Genomic DNA, 22,353 nt, shown 5'->3' on the forward strand with positions numbered 1-22,353 from the left:
ATGACATGAAACATCCCTGTGTGTTATTTTAATCACACGCACCCCAACGGCCAACGTATATGATGGCTGTGACATTGAACTCCTCCACTGCTTGACCCCATTTTATGAGTGCACGTCATTTTAGGAGGGACCGGGGGGTGTAGGGTTTAGAAGTTACCTGGAATGATGGACATGCTTGATAATTCTTCCCTCTTTTTTCTTCAAATGTTCACACAGCATCAGCTCGGTTTAAAGCCCCTCTCAATCACGCTGCCTTTTCCCCCTTGTCTCTCTCTCTCTCTCTCTCACTCTCTCTCTCTCTCTCTCTCTCTCTCACTCTCTCTCTCTGTGTGTCTCTATCTCTCTCTGTCTAATGAACTGTTGTCTTCTGGTGATGGAACGGGGACACAAAGCAATGTGATTAATAATTTACTGTTTAGTTTTACTAATTGATCTGTTTTGGGAGTGAGGATAAAAGTGAGGATGCATCCTCAGCGCACAATGCCTTTCATATGGCATTTATCCACAAGTCACAACCAGCTCCCTGAAGATGAATAATGAACTAAACAAGATCAAATAATTATCACTTGGGAGACGGAGAAAGAACTCCCTTACAAACACCACTGAGTTTACCTTAGGTTCTTTCTGCATATCACACAACAGAGTGGTGCAGGAGATGAGCTGCACAGAGGCAGGTTGTTATCAGCAACAAAGACCGTGCACAGGCTTGTAAGGACAGAGCTTGCCTTTAGTTTTAGTGTTTCTTGAGTTGAAACTTTTATTCCTGTCTGTGTTAATTATGGTACGGCTTGTCAAGTGCTAATTTTACATTTGATCTCCCTCAACCTTGACTATCGTTCAAAATAAACACAAGAATTCACCAAGACTGTTAACTGGACTCTGTAGTTCTCCGTAACTTCACAGTCAAGGTGAGTGTAAACTTTATGACTTTTTTTTTTTTTATTATTATTAATGCCCTCTATATTTCTCAACATAAACGACAGAATATGGGTCTAAATCGGTTCCATCTATGCATTTTAATAAAGTACTGTACATCTCAATGCTTGTCCTCTATACAGCAGTCACAGCAACTCTGATTAGTCGGTGAAAGGCTCCTGCTAAAACAGATCCATGCCGCCTTCCTTGCTGAGCCTCTCCAAGTTCACTGCTGTCATGGAAAAAGTACACGAGCCTGAGGCGTGCTGCTGGTCGGGCAGGAGAATGAACACACTGTATATTTGTGAGGCCATGAGTCTGAATTCAACTTGTGACTTTTGGATCTCCATACTGATATCAGAAAAAAAAATAAGTCTGTAGTTAAATTTAGACCAGAACACAGTGTGCGTCAGATGTGCATATCATTTGTATTTTAAGTGCAGAAAGCAAATAAAATACTGTAACAATTTACAAGTTATTAAATTTACTTATGAGCATCTGATGTATAAAGAGTTCTACTTAAAAATCAACCTTCACAGGACTGATAAACCTTTTGGCTCATTGTGGATATGTATTTTTTTTAATGCAGCCTCTCCAATGAGCTACTACTTGCCTGTGAGCCATTTTACTGTTTCTAATTTTTTCTGGGATGGGGAGGGCTATGAGTAAGGCAAGGGAGGGAGTCTGCAATATATTTATCTGTGGCACCTTAACACTGAGAGAGGATTAAAAATGAAATGAGAAAAATTTCTTATTTTGTGCGCCAAGGTCTTAAAAAGGAGGGGGAAGCATCTTGTATCACAGCGATGTTCATCTGTTTGCAGATGAGCCATGTGTGCTGTTTTTAGTGTGTAAGAGTGACTGGAATTTACATTTTATTGTTTTGGATTACATGCTGTTGGCCCATTGAACCTAATGTGGTTTCCCCGCCATCGTATCTGTAATGGTTATAGCTGTTACCTTGTAAATAAGGTTTAATACAGTGAGGCGCTGTGTGTGAAGTACCAGTCTGTGTGTGCACATGTGTGTATGTGTATGCTCTCAGCGGTCTCTTATAAATATTCCCATGGCTGGGTAGAGAGTGTCATTATGTGTTAGCTGCAAGAAGCATAAGATTAAAGCACCAACTAAATGCCCATATCATTACCCTATTAGCATATGGCATATATGTGTAAAGGTGGCTGCTTAATTAGCAGTGATTGATTGGAATCAATGACTGTAAAAAAGGAAAATAAAAAAAGGGGCCGAAGAGGGGCAGGGTTGGTGGGTGGATAAGTAGGGTGTCGTCTGAAAAATATCCAGAATTAAACTGAAGATAGTCCTCTTATTTCTGATTTGATTTGGCTTAGCTGTTAAACAGGCAGACGATCTAGTTGCCTTTGATACTCTAGTAAAATCTATTCTGCCTCCTCCCCACCCCCCTCAAAAAATAGTAGCCTAATTTTGTCATGGATATTACAGACACATGCATGAATCAGTGCTGGTTGTCATAATTATGTTAACATAGGGGATATTAAATGAGACAGGCCTATTTCCAAAGGTGAGACTGTAGAATAAACTCGGCGCTCAACAAACCTTGGTGTCAATCATGCAAGCGATTCATATTCAACTAAAGTCAAGCGCATCTGCCTGGATGCATTATTTATGTCGGAAATAAGCAGCTTAACCGAATCATGCTAGCAGCTATTAGCAAGAGACACACACCTAGCTCACTCCCTGTCTCTCTTTGGAGGCCATGTTTGAAGTCTAAATAACACAAGTTTGATTGGGCCCATGGAAGCAAAAGTAATCCCACTGAAGTCTGCTGTTTTATAGAGCTGGAACAAAGGTATGTCTGTGTTTGTAGTTGTCATTAGACTGTGTATCCCTCTTTTTTCTCTCTCTATAGCTCTCTCCGGCTCTCTCAGCGGGCCAAATAACAGTGGAGGTTAGCATTCCAGAGTTACGGCTCAATCCTCCTGTCATGAGTGTAAAGCTCTGTTTTAGATCAGCCGTCCCCACAGCGCCTGATGGACAGCTCTGAGGATAAATGTAACATGAATAAAAACAGCACTGTTGACTGTACAAAGGCTTTTGTTGATGAACTGGAGCTTGCACTGAGGGGAGGAGAGGTGGGGCAGGGTAGGGGGTTTTAGGGTTATGAGAGGGTTAAGCATTGCAGGGTATGAGAGGGTGAGTTAGTGTCCCCTCCACTGTTCATATTTAGCCTCCACCTTTCAAATATGTCTCATTCATAATGGATGATTCCGGATCTCTGTTTTGCATCTTCAACTGACAGTTTTAGTGTTTCCTTTTCTTCATCCTCTAATTCTCTTCCTTCACTTTTTAACCCCCCACTCCACACGGGCCGATGACCAACTTCCAGTGCGGGGGGAAAAGGTTGCTTGAGCTAATTTCCCACTAGTTGGGACTTGAAACACCAAGAGAATACTGGTTTATTACAAATAAAAGTATGTCAAAAGGCTCATGCTCCATTTGTCTATGCATTACTGTCACGCTGTAGTATTTTCAGGCTGTGCATTACAGATAGATACTGACAAAAATGATTGCCTCTTTGAAGGAGACAGGGAAAATGTCCTGTACCTGCACATACATAAACACTTGCACTTTCACTCAACCTCACAAACCTACATACAACAAGGCCGCATCAGGTGGTCCCCACAGGTTACCCATCATTAAGCCTAAGTACAGCCCTCTATCAAGTCCTCCATTTACCTTTAGATACACACACACACACTCGCACACACCTTATAACCCTGGCAGCCCTGACACAGTCTGCCTTTTACCCCTGCTTATTTAGATGCACTCAAGGACACAATGGGGGTGCATTAGCGGTGCTCGGCCTCACAGCAGCTGTAATTTCATTGTGGTTACCACATGCATCCTACTTGACTCTCAATTCACTCTCTGGGATGAGGGCCAAATAATGGGATTTACCCTGTCTGACTAGAGCTTCCCAACCATCCCCTTTTTGGAGTGTGTGCAGGCAAATGTGGGTGTCTCTACCCTGTATAGGTGTAGTTATTTGTATGTGTGTCTGTGTCTATGCAGTGAATGTTCATGTATAAATGCACCTTACTCTCCTGTTATCACCTCCTTTACTGTTGTTACTGTTAACATCAGAGCTAAATGCACCGCTACAGAGATGAGTCTGTTCTAAATGGGCCACAGGCTAATGTAGGCTTTGTATGGAAAAAGTTTTAACTCACATGCTGTTTCATTAAGCTACAAATTCAGTTTGTGTAAAACAAAAAGTCCAGAAATATACACGCTGTCCAGAGTTACTGCTACCAGTAATAAGAAAAGAAGCCAGAGGTTGTTTTTTTTTAATAAATATAGAGATCGTTAATAAACCTAAGGTGCAGATCAGTTTCAGTAATATAACATTACTCCAATGGGTGAATCAGTTAAAGGGGTCATATTTTCCTAACCCACTTTTATTAGTCTTTGTTACATTTATTTGTGTATTTGGACCCTAATGGTTCCAAAAGTTTGAATTTGAACCCTCCAGGTGCTGCAAAGCTATCTTTATATTAATTTCGGTAAAAATCAAGTGGATTTCTACAACCTATTTCAATTCCTGCTTAAATTGTTACGTTTTATAACTAGTTACTTCACGACATTTGCACATATAAGGCCAAGACTTCTGACGAGCATTTCTCAGAGTAGGACATAATTGTTTGTCAGCAGCAGCGGTTGTAGTAAAAACTGAAAATATGTCCAAACTTTGAGCTGATTACCTAAAATGTTCAGTAGTTAGTTGTATTAATGAACACATGTGGCTGAACAGGACAGAACAGCATAGCCAACAAACTGGAGGGGGTGGAGCCTGAAGTGGCTCATTTGCATTTAAAGGGCCGGCGCTCCAAACATTTCTGGTGTCATTACTCAGAAATAGGGTTGAAGATGGACCTGTTGAGTTGAATAAATGAAGAATTCAGACCCAAGCAGAGCATTTACGGTTTATATAGACCACAGGGAAATGTTTTAAAATGCATAATTCCTATTAAAAAAGCAAAATATCACTCCTTTAAACATGTTAACTTGTAAAGCCAGTGTCCATCCACTTCCTTAAAATTCCTTGGTGTTTTTGAATGACTGCGGTAGACAATGTAAGTAATGTAACAATTCTATTTGGTATACACTCAAAGGCTAGAGTTTTAGTCTAATAAGAACTTTTTGTGCTCTTCTTAACCCTCATTATGTTGCAACTGGAATAGAAAAAAAACAAAAAAACAAAACAGAATGAAAGTTAAAGACTTTAAAACTTTTAATTTGTATTCATGAGATAAGAATTCTTAGCAATGAGAAGGAAGCAAACAGTTCCCCTAACACAATACAACATGCACAGCAGCACATTTATCACATCAGTAAATGTTCACACATGCATTGTACAGATACACGTTTATGTGCGGGCATGCATAACCGCACAAAAAAAACAAAAATTAATCAGGACAAATAAAGCCCTTCTAAATGTACAGTGCACATTAGTCTTCCCTCACAAACACACATAGGAAGCGTTAATTTATTCAGGTTAGTGGTGGGCTTTAATTATTACAACCAGCCTTTTTCTACACTTCAATAATAGCCAGCACGTCTGTAGCTGTAGCTGTCAAAAACAAGCTGAAACAATTTCATCAGTGAGCAGAGAAACAAACACTGACTTCTCTTTCTCACTCTCTCCTCTGTAGTGTTAAGGCCTTTAATCAGGCCCCTGTGTATTTACTGTTTGTTTATTATGTGATAGTGAGAACATAGCTTCTAAATGTGTTATGTTGTTGCCTGGCTTCACTGAACATTTCCCAGGGAGAGGAAATTGATAGGGAGTTTCATAATTAAGCAAATTAATGAGTTTATTTGGTGAGCTACCAAACACTTAGTACAATGCCAGTTCCTATCTCCACAGAGACATGAAAAGTCTTACTTTGTTGCCAGGGTTATTTGTGCTGTGAGTTTGTGTGTGTATTTGTGTATGTGTTACTATATGTGAGTCTGACTGAGTTTGCATTCCTTTGTTTTCCGTTCATTTTTACTGTCCTTTGCATAAGACAGCCGTGCAGAAAACCATTGTGCTGTTTTCATGCAGATTTTAAAGCTATGCAAATAGACTTGCACAAATGCACAACAAAGATGATAATATTTTTAACTTCAGCTTTGTAAAAGTACATCCTCAGCGATTGACCACCTACGACAAAATTTCTCTTTTTCTCAGTTACTTATTTACAATCAGTTGCCTTTGGAATATTGCTTCCACATTTCAAACTGTACTAACATGTAACTGTGTCATAATGGTCTCAGTGACAGCAGGCTATTAATGAGCGGCCATTTTGTGCCTTTGACTGCAGTTGCACTGCTTCATTAATTTCTACAGGTCTGAGAGGTGAGGAAAGAGGAAGAGTGCATGATGGTGGAGACCACTGTCCCTGGGGACTCAAAGCTGTTGAGTGAAGGATAATTTTTTTTTAAGACAAAATACATATTTTTGTCTTCACTCATATACCCTTAAGTCATTTAGTGTGTGAGATAACTTTAGCTATATATTTACATTATGTGTGTATTTTGGCGTACCTTAGAAAATAGGACAATACTGACTTACACCTCCCCATCTCTTGGGTGTGTAATTACTTCAGAATAGGAAACGGAGGCATGGAGAACAATGATAGATGATGACCCCCTCCTGCCCCCCCCCCCACGTTTAGTAATGACAGCCCTCACTGGAACACACAGGGCCACCCCGGGGCCAGGGGAGGAAATGAGAGGCTCTTTAGAGGACATAGACACCATTAGGTCACCACAGGTGTCCGCCTCCTGTTTATCTCCTGTTCTATTCTTTCAGCCTCTCATTCTTTTTACTTTCCCCATTTCTCTCTCACTCTGCATGGTGTTTAGCAGCAACAAAACAGGTGTCAGAGTGCAGAGGAATGATGTCATGCTCTTGCTGAGTTTTAGGTGTGTTCAACCTGTGGTATCCACACCTAATACAGACTTTCTTACTTAACATCATCCAAGTAGACAATTTACAGACCTGATGAAGTTGTTTTGTCGAATAATGTGTTTATTGTGGAAACTAAACTAGTAAATTATTAGTGTTGCTGTGGATTCATATATACCATATGTATATAAGCAGTGGTAACCGCTAATATTATAATGACAGAAAGAGATGTTCCAGTCTGTATCCCCTCCTCCTCATCTGTCTTTGTTCACCTCCCCTCCCTCCTTTCCCTACTCATCACTGATATATCTCTCTTCACCACTTCTAACCACCCCTCCCTCACCTCTGTCCTCCCATTCTCACTCCCTCCCACCAGCGCAGACAATAAATATCATGTCACGAGGATGGCAATGCTCCTTCATGGAACACTGCATGTTTATTAGAGGCAGGAGAAGTTTAAGAGAAATGCTAACAGTGTTCATTAATGGGCCGCATCCGCGTTTGATGAGGCATGGCACATCTTAGCCACCGGCCAAACCGGAGAACAGGCGGGGTTTAGGAGAGAGAGGGGATGGGGCGACGGGCATAACGGCCACTGGTAAACGGTCAGTAATTGTGTCCAAATTGTACGTCGAGAAGGCCTCTCAAGGACTGACAGTGACGGAGCAATTATGGCAAGCCAAGCGAGCTGTGTCAAATTAGCCCTCTCCTCCCCTTCCCCCGTATTCCAAAGCCCAACCCCGTCTGCCACCCGCTGACTAGGAGTCATATTTCTTTGCCCTACATAGCAGGTTGGATTGATAAACCCCTGATAGTGAATGATAAGGAAGACTGGCCATGGCGTCTTGATGATTAACACTGTCAATAGCCTTGTACCTGAACACCCAGGGACACGTGGGTGTCTGGGCAGGTATAGAGACATTTCAGATCCCATTGGAGGGAAGGAGTTTAAGAGGGGGGGTGAGTGGCAATGGGTGGGTCTTGTGTTCAGCGACGCGACAGAGAGAGTTTTTACCCGGGAAGGTCATCAGTCAGCGTTGGCTGTCAGGGATGGATCACACACAGTGGAGTGTGCCTGACTTTGGTAATTACATCTGACTGCAGAGTGGGGATGTCTTCTTTTGTGGGCCCACAATGACTGCATAATTTATAATTAACTGCAATCAGTTCAGTCACAAGGATGTTCATCAGAGCTTTTTTTGTTTTATGGATGGGTAGTTAGCAGTTTTAGAGCTAGATCCTCATCCAATTTGTCTAAATATTCATGGTCCAGGGTGATGCAGAAATTGTATTATTTTGTAAACAGTATTTTTCACTTATCTCATTAAAACCCTTTTTTTTCTCCAGTTACTTTTGTTTTCCAAGGCAAAAAATGTGCTATGGAAAGAAATTTATACATGTCCATCATATGATGTATTCTTTATGACCCTTGTATTGTTTATGCAAACCAAAGGGGGAAAGAACAACCTATTGGCTGGATGAGCAAACTTTAGATGGAGCAAATGGGTTTTATGAAGATCACAGTGAAGAGGATCAATAGAACTGATGATTCAAGATGTCAATCCATACATGCAAACACATTCTAATTGATTTTTTCCTATTGATTTCACATGTGCCTCTGTGGCCCTGGTTAAGAGTGGGACATGTACTTGTATTTGATGATAGATTTCAGAAGGTGATTAGTCTTACAACATGTCAACATTAGTGCTGTTTGTCTGTAAAAAATAAATAAAATACGTTTTAATATTATCTTAACACAACTGTGTGCCACATTGAAATTTTATGTAGTATAATGCAATCGAGTTGTCACTTCTGTAAACAATTATGCTCATAAAGTGCATTTTCCAAGTCACTGAAAGGGAACTATTTGATTTTACTTTTTCTACTTATTTTATAATTAGAGTGCAAGGAGTGGCTGCTTTCCATTGTAACAAGCGTGCGTGTGTATGTGTATATGTGCATGCACATCTGTGCCCACGCATGTGCACAGTGCGTGCATGTGCCTGCCTGCTCTCTAAATTTAAGTCTAAGTATATCAATCTTGTTACTGCCATTAATGTCACTTTCAACTCATCATTCTCAAATTATATTTAATAATAGATAGCTTTTGGGCATAAATGTTAATGCAGAATTGCATAGAATTTTATGTTCTGAAAATGACATGCCTTAGTTAACCTCCTACTCCACTTCCCTGAAGATGCCAAAAATCCCAATAAGTGAATGCAGGCTCATAACTTTCTTAGGAAAACTTTCCTCTTAGTCAAAACCAAACATTGCTGTGATTCCACTCTAAACTTTGACTGGGTCTGCTTGAATAGTAAATACTTAGTTTGATTATTGATTTTTAGTCTTAAAAGCAATTTTAGATAACATGTCAGCACTGATTCTCAGTCAGCTTTATGACACATGCCATTTTTCAAGTTTCTACAATGTCAGTGGTGTCTGTGTCAAAGCTTATTACATGCTCATGGGCGACATGTTCATTTGATATGACATTTACTCTGAGCGGTTTGGAGTCTAATTTTTAACAATATCATTATGATGACGTAGAGTCCGAATGAAACATGTTTGTATTAAAGTGATGTTTTACCTCTTTTATTATGTTTTCAAAGAGTCTGTCTTGTATGTGACTACGTAGATGAAACCAGTAGGGCTTCATTGGATATTGTTTTGAACAACTAGTAACCCACTAACACCACATAATCCATTTTAAATATTTTCACATTTAGTGGTGATAGTTTGAGTTTGATTTTAGGTTGCCTCAGGACATAAATGTTGATTTCTCCCTTTTCGCTGTGAAAACTCAGGGGTGGGAAGCATCTCTGCAGTCTCATTGCATATTAACAACATCTCCAGTTATGTTCTTAAAACATGATGAGTACACTGAAGCTGGGTTGCCTGCAAGATTAATTATTGACACTGTCCTTTGCGCAACCCGATCTTAAAAGTGTGCTCTGTGTTCTGTTTTTTAAAGGCCTGCTTATGTAAAAAGTATGTCTCTACTGCTACTTTGGAAAGCTATTTTCCTCGTCAACATGCTAGAACGCTATGGCCTGGATGCATGTGGTGTAATCTATAGATCCTTAGTGACATACACAACTGGTTTGCTTATGATGAGTTATTTTAACATACAGTATCTGCAACAATGTGGGAAAGAGGTCAGACCAACAGAGAGTTTATAGTTATAGGTTGTTGGTTTTTTTCCATTGAAGGAAAGTTTTGAGGAGGAATTTGACTCATGAAACTCAACATGGCCATGAGTCCAGTTCAGATGGGCCACTGGGGCTCCTGGTAGTGATCATCATGTATCGCTGCATGTAAGAATTAAATGGGTTTTCCTCAGTTCATTTTATTCCCAGCCTGTCCCTCTTAGCCCCTTGTGGTATCATTTTGTTTATTAGCAGGATTCTAGGGCCCTTTTGTTTATTCATAAGCCATTGTTTTCAAGCATGAACTGTTCTATTTTGAGGGGTTCCATATTTGTCAGCTGAGTGTCAGTGGCTGGCACCCGCACGCCTCCCCACACCTCCAGAGACTCCCATTCTGACAAGGACATTTTTTTCTTCCCCCATCCTCTTCAAGCTCCTGGTGTAATGAAAACTAAATACACACATCTTCTCTTGCTGTCTGTCTCTTATCCAACTCTCTATTTTTCCTCTTTCTCTCTCGCTCTCTCTCTCCTTTCTTTTTTATCCTTCTCTCTCTGCTTTCCTGACACCTTGGCCAATGGGAGTTGTTTCTGTGCCCAGCAGTTGTCAGAAGAGACAGCCAATAAGCAATCAAAGTGGCGGCCAGTGGCTGAGACAAAGGAGCACTCTGCCTTTTTCTGAGGTGCTGCAGTGGGCTATACAGAGGGGGCTTGCATGTATAATTAAGTGAGAGAGGAAGCCGGGGCCACTTAATCTTCCCCCTAATGGTGATCCTAGCTCCATCACCAGGGCCCCTCTGGGGGGGCCGTACCCCAAAGACCCACTCTCCGGGTCACTGCTGTCCCCCAATTGTCATTGGCAAATCTTTTTTATCGGCCGGAAGAGCTGTTTTCCTGGACCGCTGGCATTGATCCATTCATCATGGCTTTGTTCCTTTAAGAACTCTGAGGGCACACCAAGGGTCTGCCGAATGAGCTATTTATCATCCAGAAGAGAAAAATAGAGAAAGAAGGGAAGAGATGCATATTTCACACATAGTTTTTCTCAACACTTACAATAGGCTGACATATTTTCTGGTTTGGGTTATTGTTACAGTGCTCCCTGTCACCTGTGTGATTTATATGAACAGTAATCATGTTGAACTGCTGTGAAACTTTACCTATTTAAATATTAATTCTAATGAATAAACCTGCATTCTAAGCATTGCTTGCATCTGATAATACAGTATCATCATAAAATATCATCATGTACTGTCAATATGTATGCATGTATATTATAATCAGATAGCAGGATTCTCATATGAGTAGATTATCAGCATTATTATATTCAACAGTGTTTCATTTTCAGTATGTACATTAGATCGCTTTTTTAATAGTCACATTGTTACATTTAGCAAAGTGATTTCACTTTTTTTCAGAAGCTATTTTAGTATGCAGTACGTGGTTAGTATTCTTACTATCCTATTGGATTTTCTTCCCTCGACTTGTTTACTTACTGTACACTTATTATCATTCATGAACTTGCCCTGTTGTAACGTGTGAACAATAATACACACAGAGCAAAATGAGACGCAAACTTCCTCCCCCCAGACAAAGCACACCGCAGTTTAATTCTCCTGTTTCCTATTGACACAGCTAAAGGCAGCATAATAGGCCTATTACAGGCTACCTGCATCATGCCTAATTCATAGAGGTGGTATCACAGTGTTTCCTTATTCAGCAGCCTCATCCTTGTGATTCAAAGCAGCAGCGGGTAACTGGGGAGAAACCCCCTCTCAGGTCCCCTATGTCTGAGTGAATACTTGCAACCGTGAGTGACCCTTTACTTTCTCAGGACAGAGGTGAGGATCTGGGGACGAGGACATGGGGGCAGAGGAGAGGAAAGGAGGCGAGAGGACCTGTGTGACTCAGTCCAAATGGAGCGTCTTGTGGTTATTCCTCTAATACAGACTATTATGTGGTCCTACCACTGACACTAATGGGATGTTACAACGATTTAAAATGATTTAATGGCTCCCAGGTTGGGGCCCCTAATGGCCCTCTTTATACGCCAATGTGTATTATGAATGGCAATGACAGTGTTGTGAAGTGCCTCTGTTTCTCTCGCTTTCCTCTGTCTCTTTTTTTTAGCTGCTGCTCTGGCAGTGTGACAGGTGTCGTTTTGTGTAGTGATAGAGCTGCAGACACTACGGTGAGTCAGCGGATGGTTGACGGACTCTTTATAGGCCCCCATAGCGCGTCAGGAGTGTTCATCAAATGTCTTACCTCGTGCTTCTTAAATGATGAGCCTTCGATCATATGCTGATTGATGTGTTTATGTCGTGTGCTCATCCAGTCTGAAAAAATATGTCACCGGACACTCATTTTATTGAAAATGTCCAAAACAATTCCAAAACAACTAAATGCAGGTATTTGTATGCATTCAGGCCACATTTGTAGAATTTATAAACTGAGAAAAGCAGCTGGAATGATGAAACTGAAAATATCTCCCCTCAGAGCTTAATAACCGGCCTTCATTAAACAGTAAAAATAGCAATGATACCACTGATACCCACATCAGTCAGCAATCTAGATATTACAATGATCAAAGAACACTGTGTAGGGGATGTAATTGATTACTTTAATTTTAATCTCCTCTTCTCTCTTTAACATGCCCCCTCTCTAGTCCACGTAGACATCTTATAGTGTCAATTAAAACTATTGATCACCTGTTCCAAGCCGGGTGGAGAGGTTAAGTAAATTGCTCATCCCATGTTACTCTATAATGGCTCTCATTTCCAAAGAAACTTCCATCCCATACCTCACATTTCCTGCAGCCATCTGTATTAAATACTCAGTCCCAGAAGGTGAATGGCCCTCTAAAACCTGCTATTTCCCCCATGTGCAATGTCTCTAGATGGCCTCAGTAGCAGGTGATCCTTGGTTTTATCTACTGAAACCCTTGCACATTTCAGCCAAAATGTCCAGCAGAGCCCACCGGTTAGCATTGTTCACAGCATAGATAGAAAAAGAAGTTTACTTATATGTATGCATGTGACATTGTGTGTGTCTTCGGTGTACATTTATGTGCATGTGTGTTGGCATCAGTGCCTTTTCTCCTGTGTGCTGAAAGTGTGGGCTCATGCACTTGTGTGTGTCTGTGTGTGTGAGACAGAAAGAGAGCCCAGAGGATTGACAGCTCTAGCAGTCATTACACGCTGGATTGAATGCTAGATTAGTCCAAAGTGGCTCAGGGTCAAGCGGCTGCCTGCTCCCTTTTGGCACTCAATGACTTTAATACCCGCTACTGTATTAGTCAATTACTTCAAAGGCTAGGCTGCCCTCTAGTTACCTCTCCCATAGTCCTGAGTCCACATCTTCTGAAACATGGGCTTTTTATTGTATCTATTACTGATTTATCTTTCTTCATACACAATATTTCTCTGAAAAAAATGTCCTAGAAATGTCTTTTAAGACTTAAGTTTGTGCAATTTGTGTATACGTTCTTTTAAGTTTATTAGGTTTGTTTCTGTCATTTCAGCCATGTTGTCTCAACCAATCTAAGTGGCATTAATCAGGTGCTGCACACAGCAAATGACATTACTTCTATATCCACTGTCTGGCCCAATAAAAGGTCTTTCTCCAGGACATTCCGAAGATTCTCTGTGGATTCAGGTCTTGACTCTGTGGTGGCCAATCCATGTGCGAAAATGACGTTTCAGTCTCTTGAGTCAGTAGCCCCGTTTACACAGCGCTTCTGTTACGGGCTGCTTCAAGGGGGATTTAAATATGAGCGTGGGTCATGTACAGTAAACAAGCACATCAATGTGACCAGAAAGATGTCAAACTGGGGAGTCGCCGAGATCCATGAGCGGTTGTCACTTCAGGCGGAGGACTCTATCCGTGCTAACATTTGTGGAACGGTGAAAGATGGGCCGACTCTGGAGAGGTTAGGAACACCGTTATGCAGGATGTGATTTGTCAAAAAAACAAAGGGGGGGAATCTTTTTTTTTTTTTTTTTTTTTTGGTTTGGTTTGGGGGGAGGGGGGCTACTTAACGTAACTAACGCTGGGGTGAAACAAAAGTGAAACTTTACATACTTTCAACATCCAACTCCCGGGTTCTATTCCTCTATTATACAGCAAAATTTTCACAGCTTCTAACCTGTATCCACTGGACCCACAAATACTGGGCCCCATGAATTTGTCATGTTTACCCCCCCCCCCCTTTATGGCGCCCCAGTGCATGGGGACGTTCATGAATTCTGAGGCGGCCGACAGTTCAGGTGAATGTTAATGCCAGTAATGTAGGATATACAGGTGGAAGAAAACTGTCACAACCTGCCTCTTATTTCAACTGGTTGGTTGTCCCCCCCCGAGGATGAAATTCATTGAGCAGAAGTAGGGATGTAAAACCAGAGGGGGGGTTGATCCCCCCCCCCAATAAATTGCCCCCTGCCGCTATGCTCTGGGTATTTCCAACATGCAAGTTATGCATCACACTATACGCTGCGCTGCGTCACTGCCCCTTTGATTCCAGAACACAGATCCACTGTGTAAAAGTCCAGCCTGTCTCAACTCTGTTACTCCTTTGGCTTGGCTGTGGAAATCGGTCAATGGTTGAAAAAAGGTAGGATCACCATCTCGCCTTTTTTTCTGGGATCTCTGTGTAAAAGCGGCTAGTGTTTCACAATTTGAGTGAAATGATTCGTGGCATCATCATTTTGAAATATGCCTGTGTCATCAGGTAACAAAACATCCGTTGATGGTCATTCAGTATATTCAGGTAGTTGCTGACCTCATTTTATGGACACAACATTACTGAACTTAGACCTGATTATCTGAACCAACCCCAGATCATAACACTGCCCCCAAAGCCTTGTACTGTAGGCACTATGCATGATGGGTAATCACTTCATTCGCCTGTCTTCTCACCCTGATGCATCCATTTCTCTGGAACAGTGTCAGTCTGGATTCATCAGACCACATGACCTGTTACCATTGAAACATGATCCAATCTTTATGTTGTCTACAAACTGATCATTACAGAAATGAGAAGCTACTCACTGCATCAGTTACAGAACTTGTTTCCAGCTGAAAGATATTAATCACTGTAATTATGTATTTTGCCTAGTTTAATCCAGGTGGTAAGATTTTTTTTTTTTTTTTTTTTTTTTTTTTTTGCTGTTTGTTTTGTGGGCCAGTGCGTATTACATGTAAGCATTAATGAACAAACACTTCTAATAAAGGGGAGCAAAGAATTAATGAATGACAGGAATAAAATCATAGAGGCAAAAAATAAACATCACCCAGTGCACATCTACCCCATTCATCAACACAAATCAATATTTAAAATCAATAAAAATATAAAATAGTAAAATGTCACATGGTTATAATCATAACAGACATGAATGTATCCTCAAAAATAAATACAGTTCCACAGCATAACAAATGTATACATATTCAAATATCTTGAAAATTTGCCATTTGTTGATCTCATGATCACTACTAATTTTAATGTTTTTGAGTGTTTTAATGCTCCTATGTACTTCTATAGCATGTATTTTTACTTTTACTTCTACACATAGGCACAAATCCATCCATATATGACTGTACAATAATAACTCAATATAGTTGTTTTCTTTTATAGATTTTAATTGCTCCATTTATCTTGTTAGCCCAGATGTTTTTCTTTTTTTTTACTCTCCAAGGAAATTAAAAACACAACATACTATATATATATATATATATATATATATATATATATATATATATATATATATATATATATAAAATCAGAAATTTCATAAACATAAAAATGTATTGCAAAGCTTTGAAGGTTTTCATTTTCTCTTCTGACCATCATGTGATGGCATAGTCATAAGCTCAAGCTCCTCTCCTCTCCACCTCTCTACTATTCTGTCTGTCTATCAAAGCTCCACTCCTCCCATTAGCTCTGATGTTAAATTGCTCTTGTGTGATTGTGTCATTGGGCTCTCCCTTCCCTTTCTCTTGGGTGACTGATATGACCTTTAGGTACACCGACTGACAATTACTGTCACAGAGAAATTGAATTATTAACTTTCTCTGCCAACGTAGGTGGTTGGTAGTTAAGAGCAAAATGCTGTAATTACTTAGCTAAATTGCCATATTATATTTTTCGCCACTCCTTTTCCCTTTTCATTCTTCTTCATGAGTGATATAAAAGCCAGGTAAAAAAAAAAATAAAAAAGCAAAGCTCTTGAGCTGTGAATGATTTTGAATGCCTCCTTTAACCTTTTCATGCTTGTTGATTGTCAATAGGAACAATTTGGAGATGTCATGGATAGAAGGAAGGGTCAGAGGGAAAGGTCACACACTGTCCTGGTTGCTGGTCATTGCAAATTTTTCTTTCTTTATTTCTCTTTACTCACTAATTTACAACCGCTCTCTACCAAACACCTCAATGAATGATTTGACCCCCATAGTGTGTTCCTTCTGCCACCATCCTCTGTATCACAAAACACTTACATACACACTGGACTGACCAGGCTGAACATAATTATTTTTCCCTTCCTCCCATTCTCTGTGAGCAAATGGTTCCCTTTGCTCGGCAGCTTGTATCACGGCCTGTCAGATTCTACAGTTTGATTACAATATCTTGCCATTTAGCAAAGCCTTAACTGTGCTGTCGTTAATTAACCAGCATTCGAGGTGGATGGATGACTGCGAGGGCCTTCTGAGGTCACATGGTTTTCTCTGAAAGGCAGAGGATGAAGGGAATATGAAGCGGTCACAGGGCCTCCTATTTTCTCTTGTGTCCTCGATGTCCTGCTTTGATATCCCTCCTCGGACACTTTTTTCACAGATGCATCAGGAGTTAAACAAATACACATCTGGAATGCATAGAATACATGCTCATTAAAAATGAGGGCACACATCCTGGGGAGATCTTGTTGTGCTTATATAATATTTACCTTATATCACAGTGCTCCCAGAGTCTTTGTAATCGTTTTGTGTATAATGAAGGCCAAATACTGTCCCTATTCAGCGGCCTTGAGTCAGCTCTACTCACTTTCAATGTCTGGTACTTGGTTAGTTTTGCAACATGATCTTCAACATAAAAGTCTATTGAAATGTCTGATATTTTGCAGGTTACCATGTAATCAATGCTGTTGTTTGATGAATTGGGCAGCCGTGGCTCAGGAGGTACAGCGGGTTGTCCAATAACTGAAGGGTTGGTGGTTTGAACCCTTCTCTGTCCTAGTCATGCGCTGTTGTGTCCTTGGACAAGACACTTCACCAGTGGCGGCTGCTTGTCTTTCAGAGAGGGGAAGCTCATTGTTGGCTTACTTCAAAAAAACTGTCAAGTTATTTAAATATAAATTTGGCCCTCCGTTCCTTTTTAAGAAAATGATCAGTGACCTTATCATACCAAGCAGGCGTCTTTTCCAGGGACTTGACCAGTGTCCTCTCAATGGCCAGCAGAGCTAGGCTGCTTAGACTGCCTTGGCCCATTGTGTTGTGGGTGTAGGACTTGAGCCTTTTTACACAAGAGAAGCTCCTTTCACTCCGACCTAGCCAACAGTATGATTGATTTAACTATCTACAAAATGATATTAAACTCGAACAAGAGATGATTAGATTATGTAACTGAAACAAGAAAACATTGAAATTATGTTAAATTGAAACAAGGAAGTACAATGAGTGTGTTTTATTTACAGTGCAAGAAATGAACGAGTAATTTCGTAGTGGTTTCTCTCTCGACTTCACAAGCAGAATGCGCGACGGTATTAAACCGAACTGTGTCAAGTGAAGGAGTAGATCTCAAAGTAGATCTCAGCTGTCAATCAAACAGGATTCAACCTTTCAACTGATCCTCCAATCAGCACGTGGAAGCCCAGCGTCCAGCCCAGCCGAGCTCCGCCCACAGCTCCATTCACCCCCAGAGACGCCGGGCATCTGGGGGCCGTACAACATCGTGGTATTTATCCAATTACCATCCAGTTTTGAGGCAATGAAAAAAACTGTTCCACTCAGTCCTATTGAAGTGCATGGACACTGAGCATCTACGGGCAAATGCACTGAGCAGAGATCGTATGAGAAAACAGTGCAACGGGAATGTATGAGAAGTGAACAACATCGCGTCCATTGATTTGTGATAAAGCTGAATCTGAACGAACTGGTCTGTGAGATGAACGTGTTCTAACACATCTGTCGTCAATGAAATGTCACACAACCGTACATATTTGACCATTTAATTTTTGTATTTTTCAGGGAAGCCGGGCTTCCATTGCAGTCTATGAGAAGTCGCCTCTGCACTTCACCTACCTTCTCTCCAGTGCTACTAGTCACATAAAATGTCATATATAAATGTTGGGTGGTGGTCGGATTGGCAGCCACGCTTCTGTCAGCCTGCACCAGGGCAGATGTGGATACATACGTAGTTTACCACCACCAGAGTGTGAATGAATAGTTGATCCATTGTACACATTTTGAGTATGCATAAAAAAAGAGCTTTATAAATCTAATCCATCATTATTACAAATTAATATTAATCTATTTTCTAAACTGTTTATTTTTTGAGAGGGTCATGGATGCTGGAGCTAATTTCAGCTACCAGTGGGTGAAGGTGGGGTTCACCCTGGACATGTCACCAATTCATGGCAGGGCTGACATATACAGACAAACAACCATTCACTGCCACATTCACACCTAAGGGTGATTTACAGTAGGTACGAAAAGTATTCAGACCCCCTTAAATGTTTCACTCTCTGTTATATTGCAGCCTTTTGCTAAAATGATCTAAGTTATTTTTTTTTTCCTCATTAATGTACACACAGCACCCCATTTTGACAGAAAAAAACAGTATTGTAGACATTCTGGCAGATTTATTAAAATTGAAAAACTGAAGTATCACATGGCCATAAGTTTTCAGACCTTTTTCTGAGTATTGAGTAGATGCACCCTTTTGAGTTAATACAGCCACGAGTCTTCTTGGGAATGATACAACAAGTTTTTCACACCTGTATTTAGGGATCCTCTGCCATTCCTCCTTGCAGATCCTCTCCAGTTCTGTCAGATTAGATGGTGAATGTTGGTGGACAGCCATTTTCAGGTCTCTCCAGAGATGCTCATTTGGGTTTAAGTCAGGGTTCTGACTGGACCATTCAACAACATTCACAGAGTTGTTCCACAGCCACTCCTTCTTTATTTTGGCCATATGCTTAGGGTCATTGTCTTCATGGAAGGTGAACTGTTCCCACAGTCTGAGGTCCAGAGCTCCCTGGAAAAGGTTTTGGTCCAGGATATCTCTGTACTTGGCCACATTCATCTTTCCTTCAATTGCAGCCAGTCATTCTGTCCCTGGGGCTGAAAAACACCCCCACAGCAGGATGCTGCCACCACCATGCTTTACTAGCTGGGTTTCCATTACAGTTTTCCGCAAAATAAAGGCAATATTTCTACAATTTCAACAAAGTAGGTGTTTCCATTGAAGAGTGTTTGGCTTCTGATGCATGATTCTGGTCCCATTTCGCGACATGTCGTAATTCTCGTAAAATACTGTATAGTTCCCGCAAGACGTTCATTTAAAGAAGATGGACGTGCTGACTTTCATGCAAAATCTCAACGGTGTTGGCACTGTAGTGTCGGTTGCATCTACTGCTATTGCAGTGACTGTCTTAAACTCAAGAAGGGAACGTATAATCTTCCCAATGCAAAGTAGGGTTAGGGTTAGGGCTGGAAGCAGTTCCTCCACAAAAGCAAGTGTCCACTGCCCTGTACAAACTAGAACCACCTGTTCTGAGTCCAGGGTCATAGGGGAGACATTTGGCGTGAGCTAAACCACCATGCACAGATGGGGGAAAATGACCAAAATGCATTTCCATTACAATTTTGAGCTATACTTCTATATCGAAACGTCTCAAAAACCACCTCATGGGGGCGTAAAAAGTTTTTTGTGATTTCTGACAGTTTTTGCAACATTTCATGTTTCCGTTACCAGTTTTCTATTGCACAATTTGAATTTCGTGCATTTCTGAGGGTAATGGAAACCCAGCTACTGTTGGGATTGTACTGGGCAGGTGATGAGCAGTGCCTGGTTTTCCCCACACATACCATTTAGAATTAAGGCCAAAAAGTTCAATCTTGGTGTCAGCAGATCAGAGAATCTTATTTCTCATAGTCTGAGAGTCCTTCATGGGTTTTTTGACAAACTCTCTTCAGGCTTTCATGTGTCTTTGCACTGAGGAGAGGCTTCCGTCAGGCCACTCTGCCATAAAGCCCTGATTGGTGGAGGGCGGGCTGCAGTGATGGTTGACTTTCTACAACTTTCTTCCATCTTCCCCCTGCACCTCTGGAGCTCAGCCACAGTGATCTTTGGGTTCTTCTTTACTCTCACACCAAGGCTCTTCTCCCCTGACTTCTCAGTTTGGCTGGATGGCCAGCTCTAGGAAGAGTTCTGATCATCAAATGTCTTCCATTTAAGGATTCTGGAGGCCACTGTGCTCTTAGGAACCTTAAGTGCAGCAGACATTGTTTTGTAACCTTGTCCAGATCTGTGCTTTTGCCACAGTTCGGTCTCTGAGCTCTTGGGGCAGTTCCTTGGACCTCCTGATTCTCATTTGCTCTGACATGCACGGTGAGCTGTGAGGTCTTCTATAGACAGGTGTGTGCCTTTCCTAATCAAGTCCAATCAATTTAATTAAACACAGCTGGACTCCAATGAAGGCATAGAACCATCTCAAGAATGATCAGAAGAAATGGACAGCACCCGAGTGAAATATACGAGGGTCACAGCAAAGGGTCTGAATACTTATGGCCATGTGATATTTCAATTTTTGTTCTGTAATAAATCCCCCAAAATGTCTACAATTCTGTTTTTTTCTGTCAAAATGGGGTGCTGCGTGTACATTGAGGGAAAAAAAATAGCTTAAATGATTTTAGCAAATGGCTGTAATATAACAAAGAGTGAAAAATTTAAGGGGGTCTGAAAACTTTCCGTACCCATTGTATATTGACTAGCTAATCTGAGGGATAGTATAAATTAATGTACTATACAGAGATGAATATAATATAAAGAGAATAGAATATATGAACTTGGCTATTTATAAGTGGTGGGTTTGTTCAGCCATGTTTTGCACAATAATGCAATGATAATGATGGTTCTCTCTGATCAGTCAATACTCTGCAGTGTTTCCATTTTTGATATTACCTGAGCATACAAACCAAGTACCAGGTACAAGCCACATATTTTGCCTGATGGAAAACCAAAGAAATCTACGTTGAGTGGAGTTGAGCTGGTACCACTACATCTGATTACAGTAGACCACATTTAGTGTGGACCATTAGATCACTAACCATAAGTTTCACTTTGTACTTTGAATTCTCTGTAGAAAAACAGAAACTGTTCATGTGAAGCTAGAAAAATGCCACTTATGTCCCTGCTGTATAGCTTTGTATTTTGGATATACACACCCATTTATGCTGTGTACAAGAATGACCTATAAGAAGATGCTCAGTTAATGTTAAGAATGAACAGGCTTTCTTTCGGTTCACGTGGAGAAGTTCAAAGAGTGATGAGAAAGAAGAAGATGAAAGATTTTTTTTCGAGCACTATCGTGTATAGATGAGAAAATAGAAGTGAAAGATACAAGCATAAAATTGGGGGTTAGGGCTGATTGGGCTGTGGAGCACATATAGATCTTAAGAGAAACTGACACTGTACATGGAAAGACAATAGATGAATAAAAGAAAATAAGTGAGATGAAGAGGGGCGTTTGTATGATTTTTCCTCCTTAAGGTCGAGCCTGCTCAACTGTCGTAAAAAAGAGGACAATTTGCACGCACCATAAAGGACATTTATGCTCATTGCTGCGTCCCCAGCAGAACCCCATTGCTCTTTGTTTTAATTGTCCATGAACAAGGCATTGTTCTGCAAGATCAGGGTCTGGAGAAAATTTCCTCAAACTCGTTCATTGTTACAAGGAACACATTATAGGTCCTTCATTATTTTCACTCTGATATAAAGAATATGTTATTCGAATTTACATAATTCTCAGAGCAGTTCTAAAGCCTCTTCTATAAATAGCTTTATTCAACTTGAGCACAGATTCAAATGAAGGGAGAAGTCATAATCTCTTACAGTGTTGTATATCTTTGTCTCTCATAGCTCTCTTGTGTGTATCTCCACACACATTGAGCCCCACAATATCCACTCCTTGTATATTTTGTATTGGTTTTTGTTATGCGTGTCAAAATCATCCAGTTTTTGATGAATGCTATGTCCGCAAAAGCAAATGAGAAGATTAATTTGTTGTTCACTCGCCAGATTTATCTCCTAACACGGATGACTTTCTGCTGACTTTGTGCTGTTCTAAATGAAGTTGTTGTGTAGTAC

This window comes from Sphaeramia orbicularis, chromosome 12, assembly GCF_902148855.1.
Source record: "Sphaeramia orbicularis chromosome 12, fSphaOr1.1, whole genome shotgun sequence".
Lineage (NCBI taxonomy): Eukaryota > Metazoa > Chordata > Actinopteri > Kurtiformes > Apogonidae > Sphaeramia > Sphaeramia orbicularis.